Source organism: Budorcas taxicolor, chromosome Y (genome assembly GCF_023091745.1).
Source record: "Budorcas taxicolor isolate Tak-1 chromosome Y, Takin1.1, whole genome shotgun sequence".
Classification (NCBI taxonomy): domain Eukaryota; kingdom Metazoa; phylum Chordata; class Mammalia; order Artiodactyla; family Bovidae; genus Budorcas; species Budorcas taxicolor.
In genome coordinates, this window is record NC_068936.1 from 7,460,087 (window position 1) to 7,480,430 (window position 20,344).

Below are 20,344 nucleotides of genomic sequence, written 5' to 3' on the forward strand. Positions count from 1 at the left end.
CTCTAGGTGGCGGCCTCAGTAATGACAGGCGCGTATTCCAGAGGGCAAGCTCAGTGTTTGTAGCGTGTGTGGTTTGAAACCGGAGAACAAAATGGCAACCCATCCCAATATTCTTGCCTGGAGAATCCCGTGGAGAGAGGAGCCTGGTGGGCTGCTGTCCATAGGTTCGCATAGAGTTGCACAAGGCTAAAGAGACTTAGCATGCATAGGAAAAGGATGTGGCAACCCACTCCAGTATTCTTGCCCAGAGAATCCCAAGGATAGGGGAGCCTGGTGGGCTGCTGTCTATGCGGTGACACAGAGTCAGACACGACTGAAGTGACTTAGCATCAGCAGCAGTGGAGATTTGAAATCAGGGGTCAGTAGTTGTGAAAAGCTTCTTGCATTTTCAGTCGTTATGGCATGCCAGGTCCAGAGCGCAGGTGCACTTGGTTGTGATACTTATGCTCTAGAATTGTAATGTATGTTCCAGAGTGCAAGCTAATTAGTTCACATGCCCTAATTCAATTCTCCGTGAAAGCAGAATGCAAACTCGTGATTTCAACCTCAGCAGTTGCTGCATGCATAATCAGAAGTAGTGGTTCATACACTCCTAGTGCCAGATCATGGGTTGCAGCATAACTGCCACAGAGTGGGGCACAACAGTAGTAAGAAGCATACTTCAGAGTGCAGACTAAGTAGCCGCTGGATGCATACTACAGAGGGTGAGCTCAGTAGCTTCACTGCGTGTATGCTTCACTGTGAGCTCAGTAGTACTTGATGGTGTTATATTGACAGTATACATACTTCAAAGCACTTGCTAAAGTAGTGCTCTAAAGTAGTGGCAGAATGCATACCTTTGAATATAAACTCACTAGACTAGTCCTTGGAAAAGGCAATGGTACCCCACTCCACCTCTCTTCCCTGGAAAATCCCATGGACGGAGGAGCCTGGTGGGCCGCAATCCATGGGGTCGCTAAGAGTCGGACACTACTGAGCGACTTCGCATTCACTTTTCACTTTCATGCATTGGAGAAAGAAATGGCAACCCACTCCAGTGTTCTTGCCTGGAGTATCCCAGGGACCGGGGGCCTCATGGGCTGCCATCTATGGGGTCGCACAGAGTCATACACGACAGAAGCAACTTAGCAGCAGCAGTCTGGTCCTCAGATGGGAGTGACATATGAGAAGGAGTTCAGATTTTCCTCAGTAAATATCTCAAAAGATTGGCAGGATATGGAGTAACTTTCACTAAACGAGTTCTATATGCTGGCAGAGGACACCGGATACCCAGAAAGGCCAATCAATTTGCTCATAATGAGGTAGGAAAAGAGATAAACAAGAATAGGGACACAAAAGTTTAGGGACAGAGACTGATTCTAGAAACAGACATGCAACAAAGGACTGGTTCTGAATTATAACCCTGCTTGTTTAAATTGGATGCAGAATATATCATGTGAAATGCCGGACTGGATGAAGCACAAGCCTGAATCAAGATTGCTGGGAGAAATGGCAATAACCTCAAATACACAGATGACAAAACCCATATAACAGAAAGTGAAGAGGGACTAAAGAGCCTCTTGATGAAAGTGAAACAGGAGAGTGAAAAGGCTGGCTTAAAACTCCACATTCAAAAACAAAGATCATGGCATCTGGTCCCATGATTTCCTGGCAAGCAGATGGGGAAACAATGGAAACTGTGAGTGACTATTTTCTTGTGTCTAAAATCACTGTAGATGGTGGCTGCAGCATAAAATTAAAGGATACTTGCTTCTTGGAAGACAAGCCATGACCAACCTAGACAGCATATTTAAAAGCTGAAACATTACTTTGCCAGCAAAAGTCTTTTTAGTCCAGGCTATAATTTTTCCAGTAGTCATGTACAGATGTGAGAGTTGGACTATACAGAAAGCTGAGCCCTGAAATCTTGATGATTTTGAAGTGTGGTATTGGAGAAGACTCTTGAGAGTCCTTTGGACAGCAAGGGAATGAAATCAGTCAGTGAGAAATTCAGTCCTGAATATTTGTTGGAAGGACTGATGCTAGAGCTGAAGCTACCATACTTTGGCTACCTGACACAATGAACTGACTCTTGCAAATGACCCCAGTGTTGGGAAAGATTGAAGGCAGGAGGAGAAGCAGATGACAGAGGATGAGATTGATTCCATTACCAACACAATGGAGATGAGTTTGAGCAAACTATGGAAGTTGGTGATGGACAGAGGAGCCTGGTGTGCCACAGGCTTTGGGGTTACAAATAGTTGGACACAACTGAGCCACTGAACTGAACTTGTGCTGGGGATAGAGAGTCAAATCATAGGCAGATTGATAGGAAGTCTGGGCTCCCTAAAGTGAAGAAAGGTTTGTGGATTCTTGAGGAGGAGATGGGGTTCTGGAATTCTCAAGGAGGAGAAAAGGGCACAGATGTTTGTTTGTGTCTTTGTTTGTTTTTCTCTATATTCCTGAGTCTTAGCCACAGACAGTGTTTTGTTTTTTTTTTTCTTTTTTTTTCTTTTTCCTTTTCTTTAAACCTGTAACTTATGATTACACAGCAAACAACTCAGTTTAAACTTTGTAATTTGGATTATATAGCAACAATATATCATGCTTGAGGACAGTTTCTCTTTCCTGTAAAACTTCTGACTAATCCTAATATTTTAGAAGGTGTATTATGGGAGTGGGTCTGGTAGGGTCTTTCTATTGTTAAATTCTAATCAAGTTTTCCTAAAAAATAACTTATGGGAGTAGGTCTGGTAAAATTTTCACAAACTTGAGACATTATTTTGATTTATTATAATAACTAAATTAAAATGTGTGTAACTCCCTTGCTGACACTAGCAAGGGCGACATTCTCCGGCCCCCTTCTGATGTCCATGTCACAAGCTTTCTCTGTACCTTTTCTTACTTTAATAAAACTCTGCTATGCAAGAACTCTTGAGTGATCAAGCTTGGTCCCTGGTCCTGAAGATAAATCTTCTTCAGAGATCATGAATCCAGCACTATTCATCTTAAGCTATTAGAGAAGGAAAAGTTTCTATACCACAGCAAACCTTCTCAGAGGTTCATTCAGTGGGCCACTTTGGAATCTTAGAGGATGGTATAAACACCCACTCCCCACCCCCAAACAAATATCATCTCAGAATTCAAGCAAAAAAGGCAACTATCGGTGGAGATTACCTCACAGTCTCGTGTCCACCCACAATGAGTGGGGCCTATGTACAGAGGCGCCCTTTGCATCTTCAGTCTTTAGAATAAAGATGGGGTTTGGATGCTCTGAGGACACTCTTAGAGGACTAATGTGATATAGCAGCCTGAACCACAGAATGCCAGAGAGACAGAAATAAAAAAGAAAAAGAAAAAAGAAAAGCCTCCCCATGGGGAGGCTCTAAGACCACACTGCGACCCCTGACCTGCTCACACAACAGACTGTGCCCTAGTATTTACCAAAGGAGAGCAGGCCAGCTTCCATTAGGGCCCTCCCAGCAGGCAAAGATTCAGAATGTCGACAACCAGAGGCAGAAGGCCATAAGCTTTTAGGCCCAGGAGACGGCATCTCCTGTCAAGCTGTGAGCAGACTCTATCCATGAGCAGCCTTTAACCATGGCTTCCTGGGATCTGGGACAGTGTATAGCTGCCAAGAGTGTCATAACCTGAGATCAACTCCTCTGAGGAGATGCACAGCCCACCATGGACTGTATCCTTGTAGAGTACCTGAGATACTGACCAGATTGAACCTGAGCAGTGCACAAAAAGATGGCCTACCTGGGACTATGACACCACAGTGGTCCCGAGAGCCTGAGTGGCACTCTGGAAAAGTGTACTCTGGAACATCCTGGAGCCTGAGCATCTTGGACCTGGGAAGTGCATGAGACAAAGAGCCCACCTGGGACTACGCTCTAGCAGAACACCAGGCCACTTGGCCCTAGGAAGAGCAGGAGATGTATGGCTCAACTGGGACTGGGCTTTCAGAGAACACTCAGGAATCTGAGCAGCTTAGGCCTGGGAAGTGCAGGAGACAAAGAACACACCTGGGACTGGGCCTTCATAGAACACCCGGGAATCTGAGCAGCTTGGGCCTGGGAAGTGCATGAGATACATGGCCCATCTGTGACTGTGCCCTCATGGAGCAGAGCTTGCGTGGTTGGATCTGAGAAGTGCACATCACCTTGGACTTTGGCAGACCCTGTGCTTTCCTTTCACTACAAGGGCTCCCCACAAACCCCAGGGGTATTTGTTTGCAGTGTTCCTGCCTCTCCACAGCACAACAGAGAAAGTGACCCTGATAAGAGTCTGCTGTCACCTCTTCCTATCAGAGGTTAGATAAGACATTGAAGAGATTTGCAAGCAGAGGAGGCCAGCTTAAGTAAAGATAATACAGGAGAACCGCTCCTGAAGTGGCAGGTGCAATATATGAAAGACAAGCTGTAAAACTGCATTTAAGGACAATTTCAGAGTTTAAGGAAAAGTGCAAGCCAGAACAAGGGATTACCTGACACTGAAGTGACCACACAATATATATATTTTTTTCTTCTAATTTTTGTGTTTGAATATATTTTGGTTTATTTTATATTGTACATTTGGGAGTCTAAATTCTATTGTAGCTTTTTAATTTTTGCTCTCTGATATTTGTTATTAGCATGTAGAATTAAGAGTCTATTTTTTCATATGCATTTTCACTCAGGAATTTGATTACAGGCCTGATTGCTCTCGTTCTTTTTGACTTTCTTTTCTCCTCCTCCTCATCTCTATCTAGCTCTCCTCTCTTCTTTTCTATATAGAATGCTGTGAATGTCTTTGTTCAGGATGCGGAGTTATTTCAGCACTAACATGGGTTTTTGTCTTCTGTGCAATGTTGAAAGAGTAGGCTTGTGGTTACAGAAAGAGTGGGACCAAAAACAAGAGGCAGTAGTTCAGCTCCAGATCTTTGGATCATCATAGAACCCCTGGCACCAGGGACTAGGGATAGACAAGATCCCATCCAAAAAGATACATACCTACACTGAAAGCAAGCTCCATCCAAGAGCAGCAAGCTCCATTGCAAGACAACCCATGCTAATGTTCCAGCAAAACAAGCACACACTCAAGAAAATCAAAAGACAGCCTTCTCAGTTCAGTTACTCAGTTGTGTCTGACTCTGCAACCCCATGGACTGCAGCACACCAGGCCTCCCTGTCAATCACCAACTCCCAACGTTTACTCAATTCATGACCACTGAGTCAGTGATGCCGTCCAAACATCTCATCCTCTCTCATACCTTTCTCCTCTGGACCTTAATCTTCCCCAGCATCAGGGTTTTTTTTCAAATGACTCAGCTCTTTGCATCAGGTGGCCAAAGTACTGGAGTTTCAGCTTCAGCATCAGTCCTTCCAATAAATATTCAGGACTGATCTCCTTCAGGATGGACTTGTTGGAACTCCTTGCAGTACAAGGGGCTCTCAAGAAACTTCTCCAACACTACAGTTCAAAAGCATCAATTATTCGATGCTCAACTTTCTTTATAGCCCAACCCTCACATCCATACATGACTACTAGAAAAAAACATAGCTTTGACTAGACAGACCTTTGTCGGAAAATTAATGCCTCTTTTTTTTTTAATATGCTGTCTACTTCGGTCATATCTTTCCTTTCAAGGAGTAAGTGTCTTTGAATTTCATAGCTGCAATCACCATCTGCAGTGATTCTGAAGCCCCTCAAAAGAAAGTCAAACACTGATTGCCCATCTATTTCCCATAAAGTGATGGGATCATATGCCATGATCTTAGTTTTCAGAATGTTGAGATTTAAGCCAACTTTTTCACTCTCCTCTTTCAATTTCATTAATGGCGCTTTAGTTTTTCCCTTTCTGTCACAAGGGTTGTGTCATCTGCATATCTGAGTTTATTTCTCCTGGCAAACTTGATTCCAGCTTTTGGTTCATCCTACACAGCGTTTCCCACGATGTACTCTGCATAGAAGTTAAATAAGTGGAGTGACAATATACGGCCTTGACGTACTCCATTTCCTATGTGGAAACAGTTTTTCCATGTCTCGTTCAAACTGATGCTTTCTGACCTGCAAAGAGGCTTCTCAAGGGGCAGGTCAGCTGCTCTGGTATTCCCATTTCTTTTAGAATTTCCCAACATTTATTGTAATACAATAGTCAAAGTCTTTGGAATAGTCAATAAGGCAGAGGTAGATCTTTTTCTGGAACTCTCTTGTTTTACTGAGAATCCAGCGGATGTTGGCCATTTGATCTCTGGTTCCACTGACACTTTGAAAGCCAGCTTGAACATCTGGAAGTTTACGGTTCATATATTGCTGAAGCACGGCTTGGAGAATTTTTAGCATTACTTTACTAGCCTGTGAGATGAGTGCAATTGAGTTGTAGTTTGAGGATTCTTTGGCATTGTCTTTCTTAGGGATTGGAATGAAAACTGATCTTTTCCAGCCCCGAGCCACTGCTGAGTTTTTTGCAAATTTTCTGGCATATCAAATACAGCACTTCCGTAGCATAATCTTTTAGGATTTGAAATAGCTCAACTGGAATTCTATCACTTCCACTAACTTTGTTCATAGTGATGCTTCTTAAGGCCCACTTGACTTCACATTCCAAGATGTCTGAGTCTAGGTGGGTGACCACATCATCATGACTATTTGGGTTGTGAAGATCTTTGATGTACAGTTCTTCTGTGTATTCTTTGCCACCTCTTCTTAATATCTACTGCTTCTGTTAGGTCCATACCATTTCTGTCCTTTCTGTGCCCATCTTTGCATGAAATGTCCCCTTGGTATCTCAGATTTTCTTGAAGAGACCTCTAGTCTTTCCCATTCTGTTGCTTTGCTCTATTTCTTTGCACTGATAACCGAGGAAGGCTTTCTTATCTCCCCTTGCTATTCTTTGGAACTCTGTTATCAAATGGGCCTATGTTTCCTTCTCTCCTTTGCCTTTCACATCTCTTCACTTCACAGCTATTTGTGAAGGCAGTCATTTTGCCTTTTTGCATTTCTTTTTCTAGGAGATGGTGTTGATCCCTGTCTCCTGTACAATGTCATGAACCTCCATCCATAGTTCATCAGGCATTCTGTCAGATCTAGTCCCTTAAATTTATTTATCGCTTACACTGCATAATCATAAGAGATTTTATATAGGTTATTCCTGAATGGTCTAGTGGTTTCCCCTACTTTCTTCAATTTAAGTCTGAATTTGGAAATAATGATTTCACGATCTGAGCCACAGTCAGGTCCTGGTCTTGTTTTATGCTGTCTAGGAGGAGTAAGCCTCTTTTAAGTTCATGGCTGTAGTCACTATCTGCAGTGATTTTGGAGCCCCCCAAAATAAAGTACACCACCATTTCCACTGTTCCCCCATCTATTTGCCATGAAGTGATGGGACAGGATGCCGTCTCAGTTTTCCTAATGTAGAGCTTTAAACCTCCTTCTTCACTTTCCTGTTTCACTTTTATCACGAGACTCTTCACTTCCTCTTCACTTTCTGCAATAAGGGTGGTGTCATCTGCATATCTGAAGTTATTGGCATTCCTCTTGGCAATCTTGATTCCAGTGTGTGTTTCTTCCAGCCTAGCATTTCTCTGCATAGAACTTTAATAAGCAGGGTGACAATATACAGCCTTGACATACTCCTTTTCCTATTTGGAACCGGTCTGTTATTCAATGTCCAGTTCTAACTGTTGCTTCCTGACCAGCATACAGGCTTCTTGAGAGGCAGGTCCAGTGGCCTGGTATCCCCATCTCTATCAGAATTTTCCACAGTTTCTTTTTATCCATACAGTCAAAGGCTTTATCATGGTCAGTAAAGCAGAGTAGATGTTTTTCTGGAACTTGCTTGTTTTCTGAAGATCCAGCAGATGTTGGAAATTTGATCTTTGGTTCCTCTGTATTTTCTAAAATAAACTTGAACATTTGGAAGTTCATGGTGCACGTATTGCTTAAGCCTGGCCTGGAGATTTTTGAGCATTATTTTGCTAGCATGTGAGAGGAGTACAAGTGCATGGTAGTGTGCGCATTCTTTGGCATTGCCTTTCTTTGAGATTGGAATGAAAACTGACTGGTTCCCACTGAGTCACTGGTGAGATTTTCAAATTTCCTGGCATATTGAGTGCATCACTTTCACAGCATCATCTTTGAGGATTTGAAATAGCTCAACTGGAATCGAAACCATAATAGAGCCCCCTAATTCTCTAATGGACACTGCATTGCCTCTCAGAAAATGAGATCCACAACCATCTTCTAAAACAATAACAACAAAAAAGAAGTTCCCTCAACTAGAAAACCTTCACAAGCCACTGGTCCCACCACATTCACTGGGAGGAGACTATCCAATTAATAGCAATGATGACCCTCTACTTTGCAGAAAATTGACCCCAATGACAGCCATCTAAACAACATGAAAAGGCAGAGACATATCCAACGGGTGAAGGAACACAATAAAAATCAACAAACCAATGAAAAAGGAGGAGGTAGGAAGTCTACAGGAAAAACAGTTCAGCATAATAATAGTCACAGTTTTGGAAACAAATGGATCTACAGATATATAGACTTCAGACATGGATTGAGAAGATGAAAGGGGTGTTTTAAATGGACCTAGAAAAAATAGTGTGTAGTCAATCAGTAAGAAACAATGAAATAACTGAGATAGAGTTCACTCTGGTCAACAGAAACAGTAGAGTAACTGAGGCAGAAGAAAGACTAAGTGAGCTGGAAGATAGAATGTTGGAAATAAATGAAGCAGAACTGGAACAAAAAAAGAGAAAGAAAGAAAGAAATGAAGACAACCTCTGGGACAATATTAAATGCCCCACCTTTAAATCATAGGTTTCCCAGAGAAAAAAGACAAAAGAAAAGGGCATGAGAAAATATTTGAGGAGGAAATCGTTAAAAACTTCCCTGAAATGGGAAAGGGAATAGACACCTAAGATGAAAAATCCCAGTGTGTACCCTATAGGGATAAATCCAAGACATAACATATCAAAACACACATTGATCAAAATAAAAACAAACAAACAAATAAATGTACACAGCGAGCAAATATTAAAGGCCACAAAGGAATAACAACAAATGACATAGAAGGAAACCCCCCATAAGGATAACAGCTGATCTTACAATAGAAACACTTCAGTTTAGAAGGGAATGGCAGGATAAACTTAAAGTGATGAAAGTAACCTTAAAGCCAAGGTTACTCTATCCAACAAGGATAGTATTCTCATTCAAAAGAGAGAGGAAAAAATAAAAACCTTTTACAGACAAACAAAAGCAATTAGAATTCAGAACCACCAAACCAGCACTTCAGGAAATGCTGAAGGATCCTCTCTAGATAGGAAACAGAAAAGCTTGCACAAAGAAAGCCACAAAATATATAGAAAATGTTAACAAGATCACACTTATCAACAACTGCCTTAAACAGAAATGGGCTAAATGCTCCAATTAAAAGACAAGACTGGGTGAATGCATACAAGAATATATTGTCTGAAAAAAAAAAAAAAAAAAAAAAACAAAAACAAAACAAAAAAACTCCTCATAACTAGGGACACACACATACAGACTGAAAGTGATGGCCAGGAAAAAGCCATTTTGTGAAAATGGAGAGCAAAAGAAACTGGGAGGAGCAATACTCATATCAGATAAATGGGCTTTAATTAAAGATCACTATAAGAGACAAAGAAGGTTGCATTACATAACAATCAAGGTATCGATCCGAGAAGAAGCTATATGCACCCAATATAGGAGCACCTCAATACAAGAGGCAGATGCCTATAACTATTAGAGCAGAAATAGACACTAACCAAGAGTATCATATGATTTTAATACTCCACTCATAACATGGGCAGATCATCCAGACAGACACAAAATAAGGAAAGCTCAAGTTTTAGAAGATACAGTAGACCAGTTTGACCTAATTGATATTTCCAGGGCATCCCACCACAAAATAATAGTTTTCAACTTTTTTTTTTTTTTTTTTCCTTTTTCTCATGTGCAAATGGAATATTATTTGAGGACAGATCACATCCAAGGCCACATCTAACCTTGGTGAACTTCAAGAGATTTTAATCTTTTCAAGCACATTTTCTGATCACAATGTTGTTAGATCAGATATCAACTACAGGCAAAAAAAAAAAAAAGGCTAGAGGAAACACAAATAATGTGGAGGCTAAACAGCCCAGAATTCAAATTTGAATACAACAAAATTCAGATCTTTTTAGGAAAAAAAGAAAAAAGCTATGCCAAAGTAATCGTAGATGGAACATACCTCAACATAATGAAAGCCAAATAGGACAAAACCGCAGCAAACATTATTGTCAATAATGAAAAACTTAAAACATTTCCTTTAAAATCAGCATTAACACAAGGGTGCCCACACTCATCACTACTAGTTCTGGGAATTCTAGCCACAGCTTTCAAAGACGAAAAAGATATAAAAAGAATCCTCATTGGAAAAGAAGAGGTAAAAATTTCTATTTGCACATGATATAATCCTTTACACAGAAAACTCAAGAGATGCCACCAGAAAATTACTGGAGTTAATCAATGAATAGAGTAAATGTGCAGGGTATAAAATTAACACACAGAAACTCTTCTACTCCTATATACGAACAACGAAAAATCAGAAAGAGAAATTAAGGAACAATCCTGTTCACCATGGCAATGAAAGCGATAAAATAACTAAAAATAAATTTGTATAAAAAGACAAAGGGCTTCCCTGATAGCTCAATTGGTACAGAAGCTGCCTACAATGCAGGAGACTCCTGTTCGATGCCTGGGTCAGGAAGACCCCCTGAAGAAGGGATAAGCTACCCACTATAATATTCTTGGGCTTCCCTTGCAGCCCGGCCTGTGAAGAATCCTCCTGCAATGTGTGAGACCTGCATTTGATCCCTGGATTGGGAAGATCTTCTGGAAAGAAAAAGGCTACCCATTCCAGTATTCTGGCCTGGAGAATTCCTAATTCCATACATTGTATAGTCCATGGAATTGCAAAGAGTCAGACATGACTGAGCAACTTTCACTTTCCCAGAGAGATTGGAAAAAAAAAAAAAAAAAAAAGCACTAATGAAAGAAATTAAAAAAAAAAAACATATAGATGGAGAAACATATCATGTTCTTTCAGTGGACGAATTGATATAGTTAATTGAAATATACCACCCAAAACAATCAATAGAGTCAATGCAATACCGCTCAAACTACCAACAATATTTTCCATTAGACTAGAAAAATTATTTTACGATTTGCAAATAAACACATAAGACCTTGAAGAGCCAAAGCTATTTTGAGAAAGAAAAATGGAACTAGAGGAGTCAAATTTTTGATTTCAGACTACACTACAAAGATATCACGAGAGTATGAAACTTGCACAAACACAGAAATACAGACCAATGGAACAAAATATAAATCCAAAGATAAATTTATGCACCCATTACCTTTGACAATGGAGGCAAAAATATGCAACAGAAAAAGACATTTTCTTCAAAAAGTGTTACTGAGAAAACTGGACAGCTATGTGTAGAAACTAGAACACAATCTAACACCATGTTCAAAAATAAACTCAAAATGGATTACAGATGTAAATGTAAGACTGGAAAATATAAAACCTTTAGAGTAAAACATAGGTATAACCACCCCAGAATAAGTCACAGCAAGATCCTCTATGACCAACTGCCTAGAGTAAATGAAATTAAAACAAAAAAAGAAAACGAATTAAGCTGTATAGCTTTTGTACAATGAAGAAAACTATAATTAAGATGAATATGTACCCTTCAGAATTGGGAGAAACTAATAGCAGCTGAAAAACTAACAACAAAAAATTAATCTCCACATATGCAAGCTGCTCATGCTTCTCAATGTTCAGCTACAAATACTACACAGGAAAACAAACCACGAATCAGAACATAGGAAAAAGCCTTCTCCAAAGAAGATATGCACGTTACTAAGAGACACAGAAATGTTGCTTGGCATCACTCATTATAAGATAAATGCAAATCAAAACTGCATTGAGGTATCATTTCACACTGGTCAGACTGGCCATCATTAAAATGTGTACAATATAATTTATGGAGAGGGTGTGGAGAAAAGGGAACCTTTTTACACTGTTGATGGGAATGCAGACTGGTACAACCATTATGGAGAACTTTGTGGAGACCCCTTAGAAAACTGGAACTAGAAATGCCATATGACCCAGCAATCCCACTCTTGGGCATGAACCTCAAGGAAACTAGAATTTAGAGAAACCCAGTACTCCAAAATTTATTGAAGCACTCTTTACAACACCTAGGAGGTGGAAGTGACCAAGAGGTCCATCAGCAGATGAATGGTCAAGGAAGTTTTGCTACATATACACATGAAATATTACTCAGTTATAAAATGTCATGGATTTGAGTCACTTCTAATGAGTTGGAACCTCATATCTAATGAGTTAAACCTATTAAACAGAGTGAAGTAACTAAGAAAGAGAAAGACAAAGCTGTATTTTAACTCATATATGTGGGATTTAGAAAGACGGGCTATACGCAGGCCAGGAGAAGAGACAGAAATCTAAAGAACAGACTTTTGGACTCAGTGGGAGAAGATGAAGGGGGGATGATTTGAGAAAATACCATTTAAATGTGTATGGTGCCATATGTAAAAAATAGATGACGAGTGTGAGGTTTTATAACATGGGTGCTATAGAACACCCATGTCACAACTTCTGAACTTGCAATCTAATGCATGCATCAGCCACCCGCATTCTAGCGCACATCATGCATGTCTTTAGCTTGCAGCCTGGAGCTCTCATTCTACCCCTTCCGACCCCACGATCCAGAGTAGCATATGGTAACTGCTGAATTTGCATTTTAGGGGAGGCATCACAGACTTATTAAGCCCGGATTCTGGTGCAAACATGCTGCATCTTGAACCTGAACTCTGGAGCAGGCGTCTTGCCACTCATAATACTGTTCATCATCACCTAGTGTCTCACTGTCATGACATGCTTCCATTGCTTCTTCATCTTCTATGCTCATCAATCTGTGTCGTTTATCACCATCCAAGGTTTATTTCAGGCCTGTAACCTGTTTCGAGTGCTTGTTCAACCCACTCCAGGTCAAACATATCTAGTATTCAGTGCTGTGACAGGTTAAGTGTTTCTCCATCCTCCCCTGGTTAAACTCACACAGTAGTTTACCACCCTTAGTGTTTCAGTTCTGTGACATGCGTCTATCCACTCCAGGTCTAATACACTCCGTAGATTATCATCATCCAATGATTCAGCTGTGGAACATTCCAGAAGTCTTCTTCATACACCCAGTGTCAAACACACCCAGTAGCTTATCACCATCCCGTGTTTCAGTGCAGTGACACGATTCAAGCATTTCTTCATTTTCTCCAGGTAAAGCACACTCAATAGTTTGTCACCAGTGTTTCACCTGTGACATGATTCTTCTTAATTTATTTAGTTGGCTGTGTTGAGTCTTAGTTGTGTCACGTAAGATGGTCCTTGAGACAAGCCAACTCTAACCATGGCATGTAATCTCTGGAGTGTGAGAACTTCAGTATTTGCAGCTGTGCAGGTTTAGTTATTCTGTAGCATACGGGATGTTAGTTTCCCAATCAGGGATTGAACCCTCATCCCCTAAACTATGAGGTGGATGCTTAACCACTGGAGCAGCAGAAAAGGCCCTGTGACATGCTTTAAGTGCTTGCTTTTTCACCCCATATCAAAAAGACACATTGTTTGATGGGAATATATCACCAACCAAGGTTGCAAAGATCTGACATGCTTCAAGAACTTCTTCATCCATTCTGGCCAAATGCAACCAGGTGTTTCTCACCATGCAGTGTCATTCCACGTGTGTCTTCATTGATTACTCATTGAACACATCCAATCAATTATCATCATCTACTGTTTCAGTGCAGTGACACCTCAAGTTATTATTCAAGCACCCTGGGTCAGACACATGCAGTTGTATATCTCCATCCAGTGTTTCACTGCTGTGACATGCTTTCAGTGTTTCTTCATCCACCTCAGGTCAAACATACTAAGTAGCTTATCATTATCCACACTTCAAAGAGAAGGTTCGGCCACATCTTTGTTCACCGCAGCTAAAATAAACTCAGCAGCTTATCACTTCCTGCTTTTCACTGCTGTCACAAGTTCAATTACATTTATCAAGCATACCAGTAGTTTATCACCATCCAGCACTTCCAAGTTGTGACACAAACTGCTGTATCATCCAGACTGGAAAAATGCATCCAGTAGTTTATCGAAGTCAGCATTTCAGTGCTGTGACGTGTTTCAAGTGCCTATTCATCCACTCTCTGAAAAAACACACTCTATAATTTATTACCATGCAGTGCTCAGTGCCTTGACATGTGACATGCTCCAAATGCTTCTTTGCCCACCTGGTGTCAAATACTCAATAGTTTATCAACATGTATATTTCAGTACTGTGAATCACCGCATATGCTTCTTTGTCAATCCTGGCCCATCACTCCTTGGAGTTTACCACCCTTCAGTGTTTCAGTGCTGTGATATGCTTCATGTGATTCATCCTCTCCTGTAAAACATACTCGTTAGTGTGTCATCATCCAATATTCAGTACAGTGATATGCTTCAAGTGCTTAATAGTCCACATCAGTCAAACATTCCCATCATTTTATCATTAGCCAAGGTTTCAGGGCCGTAACTTGTGGCATATAATAGGTGTTTGTTTGACCCGCAGAGGTGAAACTCAACAGGTGTTTTATCACCATTTTCCTATCAGTGCTGTGACATACTCCAGTGCTTCCTTATCTACTCTGGGTTAATACAGACATCCGTCCTTTCAGGGCTGATTAATGCACAAGTGCTTCCTCAACTATCCTGTTTCAAATACCTACAGTAGTTTATCAACATCCAGTGTTTACGTGGTGTGACACACTTTAGGTGCTTCTTTATTTACCTGATTGATGTTCTCCAGTCACACAGTCATGTCCAGCTCTTTGAAACCCCATGAACTACAGCACACCAGGCTTCCCTATCCTACACTATCTCCTGGAATTTGCTCAAATTCATGTCCCTTGAGACAGTTATGTCAACAGTCAACCATTTTATTCTCTGTCACACCCATCCCCACCTGCTTACAATCTTACTCAGCATTAGGGTCTTTTCTAATGATTTGGCTCTTTGCATCAGGTGGCCAAAGTATTGCAACTTCAGCATCAGTCCTTCCAATGAGTAGTCAGTGTTGATTTCCTTTAGGACTGACTGGTTTGATCTCTTTGTAATTCAAGGGACTCAAGAGTCTTCTCCAGCACCACAGTTCTAAAATATCAATTATTTGGCATTCAACCTTCTTTATGGTTCAAATCTCACATCCATGTACAACTACTGGGAAAAATCATACCTTGACTTTTGCCAGCAAAGGGATGTCTCTGGTTTCATATGCTCTCTAGGTGTGTCATAGCTTTTCCTCCAAGAAGCAAGTGTCTTTTAACTTCACGGTTGCATGATTTTGGAACTCATGAAAATAAAGATCTGTCTCAGTTTCCGTTGTGTCCTGATTTATTTGCCATCAAGAGGTGGGACTGGATGACATGATCTTAATTTATTGAATGTCGAGGTTTAAGTCAACTTGTTTAATCCCCGCTTTCATCCCAGCAAAGAGCTCCTCTAATTCCTCGTCTGTTTTCTGTCATCTGCATATCTGAGTTTATTGATATTTTTCCCAGCAATTTTGATTCCTCTTTGACCTTCATCCAGTGACATTTTGGATGATGTACTTTGCAAGTAAGTTAAATAAGTGGGGTGACAACAAGAGAGCCTTGACATACTCTTTTGCCAATTTTGAACAAGTCCACTGTTCCTGCCTGATTCTGTACTTGTTGACCTGCATACAGGTTTCCCAGGAGCCAGGTAAAGTGGTCTAGTATACCCATCTTTTTAAGAAGTTTCCACAGTTTCTGGGACCCACTCAGTGAAAGGCTTTAGCATAGTGGATGAAACAGAAGTAGATCATTTTCTGGAAATCCCTGCTTTTTCTATGATCCAGTGAATTTTGGCAATTTGTTCTCTGGTTCCTCTACCTTTCCTAATTCAATTTGTACATTTGAAAGTTCTCAGCTCACGTATTGTTGAAACCTAGATTGAGGAATTTTAGGCATTACCTTGCAAACATATGAAATGAGCATGACTGTGCAATACGTTGAGCATTCCTTCACAATGCTCCTCTTTGGGATCAGAGTGAAACTGACTTTTTCCTGTCCTGTGATTTTTTCCAAATTTCCTGGCACATCAAGTGCAGCATTGTAACAACATTATCTTTTACAGTTTGAAATAGCTGAGCTTCAATTCTGTCACCTCAACTAGCATTGTTTGTGGTAATTCTTCCTAAGACCTACTTGACTTTACACCCCAGGTTGTCTTCTCTATGTGAGTGATCACACCATTATAGTTATATAGGTGATTAAGTGGAGAAGATGATGGCATCCCACTCCAGTACTCCTGCCTGGAAAATCCCATGGATGGAGGAGCCTGGTAGGGCACAGTCTATGGGGTCGCAAAGAGCTGGACACGACTGAAGTGACTTAGCAGCAGCAGCAGCAGCAGCAGCAGCAGGTGATTAAGACCTTTCTTTGGTACAGCTCTTTCTTATACTCTTGCCAACACTTCATCACATTTTCTCCTTCTGCTAGGTTCATACCACTTCTGTCCTTGATTGTGCCCATGTTTGCCTGAAATATTCCCTTGGAGTCTTTAAGTTTCTTGGCAAGATTTGTAGTCTTTCCTATTCTATTGTTCCCTCTATTTTTTTTTTTTTTTTGGCATTAAACACACACAATATTATATCCCCATCCAGTGTTTAAGTTTAGCTATGCTTCAAGTGTTTTTTAATCCACTCCAGAAGAAATTAATGTGATAGCTATCATCATCCATTTTTTTTTTTCTGTTTTGTGACATGTGGAGCCTCCTCCTCTGCTTTACACCAAAGTAAAACACACCCTGTAAATTACCATCATTCGTTGATGCTGTGCTATTACAGGCTTGAAGTGTTCCTTTGTCTCATTTAGTCAAACACTCCCTGTCGTTTACCAGTATCCAGTGTTCCAGTACTGTGGCATGCCTCATGTACTTCTTTATCCTCTCCAAATAAAATATGGTAGGTAGCTGATCACAATTATTGTTTCGGTTCTGTGATGAGTTTCAAGTCTTTAATCCATTCCAGATAAAACACATTCAGAAGTTTACGATGGTCCCATGTTTTACGCTGTGCCATGCTTTCAGTTTCTCTTCATTAAACATGTATCAAACACACCCCATAGTTTATCACCATCCAGTGTTTCAATGCTGTTTCCTGCTCAACTGCTTCTTCATTCTCTGCAGAAAATACACAAGCAATAATTTATCATAATCCAGTGTGTTAATTCTGGTATATGTTTCAAATGATCCTTTGTCCAGCCAAAGTTGAGCACACTCTTAGTTTATCACCATCCATTGGTTCAGTGCTATGACATACTTTCATTGATTTTTCAACTACAGCAGGTCATCATACACAACGATTTATCATGATCCAGTTTCAGTGTTGTGACACGCTCCTTGTGCTTCTTTCCATATAAAAGATGAAACACAGATCATCTGAAGTGTGATCATACAGTGTTTCAGTCATGAAACCCACTTCAAGTGTCTCTTCATTCACTCCACATCAAATACATCATATATGTTATTGGCATTCATTGTTTCAGCGCTGTGACACATTCCAATGGCTATTTCACTAGCTCCCAGTCAAACACATTCAGTGTTTTACCACTATCTTGGGTTTCAGATCTGTGAGATGCTACAAGTGCTCCTGAAACTACTCAAGGTCAAATGCACTCCGTAGCTTTGTTGTTGCTGGTTGTTATTTGTTGTTCAGTCACTGAGTCATCTCCAACTCTTCATAATCCCACGGACTGCAGCATATCATGCATTGTTGTCCTTCACCATCTCCCAGAGCTTGTTCAAACTCAGATCCATTGGGTCGCTCATGGCATCCAAACATCTGGTCCTCTATCGTCCACTTCTGCTGCTCCAGTCTTTTCCAGCATCATAGTCTTTTCCAATGAGTTGGCTGTTCATATCAGATAGCAATAATATTGGAGTTTCTGCCTCAGCATCAGGCCCTCTGGTGGATTTTCAGGATTGATTTCGTTCAGGGTTGACTGGATTGATTCCCTTGCAGCCCAAGGGACTCACAGAGTCTTCTCCAAGACTGTGGTTCAAAAGTGTCAATTCCTTCATATTCAGCCTCCTTTATGGCCTAATCTGCATAGGCACATGACTACAGGAAAAAAAAAAATACAAACATAGCTCTGACTATATAGACCCTTGTTGGGAAAGGAATGCCTCTGCTCTTTAACATGCAGTCTAGGTTTGTCACTGCTTTTCTTCCAAGAAACAAGGGTCATTTAATTTCATAGCTGCAGTCATCATCTGCCATGATTTTGGAGTCCAAGTACACAGATGTCTATCACTGTTTCCGTTGTTTTCCCATGTATTTGCCATGAAATGATAGGACCGGATGCCGTGATCTTAGTTTTTTGAATGTCGAGTCATAAGCCAGTTTTTTTCACTCTCCTCTTTCACCTGCATCAAGAGGCTCTTTAGTTATTCTTTGCATTATGCCATATGGGTGGTGTCTTCTGTGTATCTAAGGCTATTGATATTTCTACTGATATTTCTCTTTTCTCTTAATTTCAGCTTGTATTTGCTCCAGCCCAGCGTTTTCCAAGATGTACTTTGCATGTAAGTTAAATCAATAGGGTGACAATATAGTCCCCAATTTCAAATCATCTGTTCTGCTGTATCTGGTTTTCACTGTTGTTTCTTGACCCGGACACAGGTCTCTCAGGAGGCAGGTAGGTAGTCTGGTATTTACATGTCTAAGAATTTTCTGCAGTTTGTTGTTATCCACACAGTGGATTTTCATCACAGCCAATGAAGCAGACTTAGATTTTCTTTTTTTAGAGTTCTGTTGATTTTTCCATGATCCAGCGGATGTTGCCAATTTGACCTCTCGTTTCTGTCTTTGCTAAATCCCGTTTGAACATCTCCAATTTCTAGGTTACTCTGCTTTTGAAGTCTAGCCTGGAGAATTTTGAACATGCCTTTGTTTGATTAAAATCAGTTGCTCAGTCTTATCTGACTTTTTGTGACCCCATGAAGTGTAGCATGTCAGGCCTCCTTGTCTCTCACCGAGTCCTGGAATTTACTGAAATTCATGTCCTTTTAGTCAGCGATGCCACCCATCAATCTCATCCTCTGTCCTCCCCTTCTCCTCCCGCTTTCAATCTTTCCCAACATCGGGGTCTTTTCAAATGAGTCAGCCCTTCACATCAGGTGGCCACAGTATTGAAGTTTCAGCTTTAACATCAGTCCTTCCAAAGAATATTCAGGATTGATCTCCTTTAGGATGGACTGGTTCGATGTCCTTGCAGTCCAAGAGACTTTCAAGAATCTCCTCCAACACCACAGTTCAAAAGCATCAATTTTTTGGTGCTCAGATTTTTTTTTTTTTTTTAATAATTCAACTGTCACATCCATACATGCCTACTGCAAAAATCATAGTCTTAACTAGATGGAGCTTTGTTGGCACTTTAACACCTCTGCTTTTTAATATGCTGTCTAAGTTGCTCATAAATTGTCTTCCAAGGAGTTAGTGTGTGAAATAAGGGAGTTGTGTGATACTTTGAACATTCTTTTGCATTGCCATTCTTTGGATTTCACATGAAAAACTGACCTTTTCCAGTCCTGCAGCCACTGCTGAGTTTTCCAAGCTATGTGGCACACTGAGTGCAGCACTTCAACAGTATCATCTTTTAGAATGTGAAATAGCTCAGCTGGTGTTCCATCACCTCCACTGTCTTTATTGGTAGTGATGCTTTCTAACAGCCACTTGATTTCACACTCCAAGATGTCTGGCTCTAGGTGAGTGATCACACCATCATGGTTATCTGGGTCATTGGGTTCTTTTTGGATAGTTCTATGTATTCTTGCCACCACTCCTGAATATCTTCCACTTCTTTTAAGTTCATACCTTTTCTGTCCTTTATTGTATCCATAGGTGCATGAAATACTCCCTTGATACCTCTTATTTTCCTAAAGAGAGCTCTAGTCTTTCCCAGTCTCTCTTTCCCCCTCAGTAGTTTAGCAACATTTATTGTTTCATGGATGTGGCATGCTTCCAGTGCTTCTTCAACTTGAATTCCGACATGCCCAGTAGTGCATCAGAATCCCATGTTTCAGTAGTGGGACCTGCTTTGTCTGCTTCTTCTCAACCCCAGATCAAACACATTCAGTACTTTATTACCATAGAGTGTTCAGTGCATTACTATGTGACATTTTCCAGTGTTTCCTTTTCACCTAGGACTAATCACCCAGTGGTAT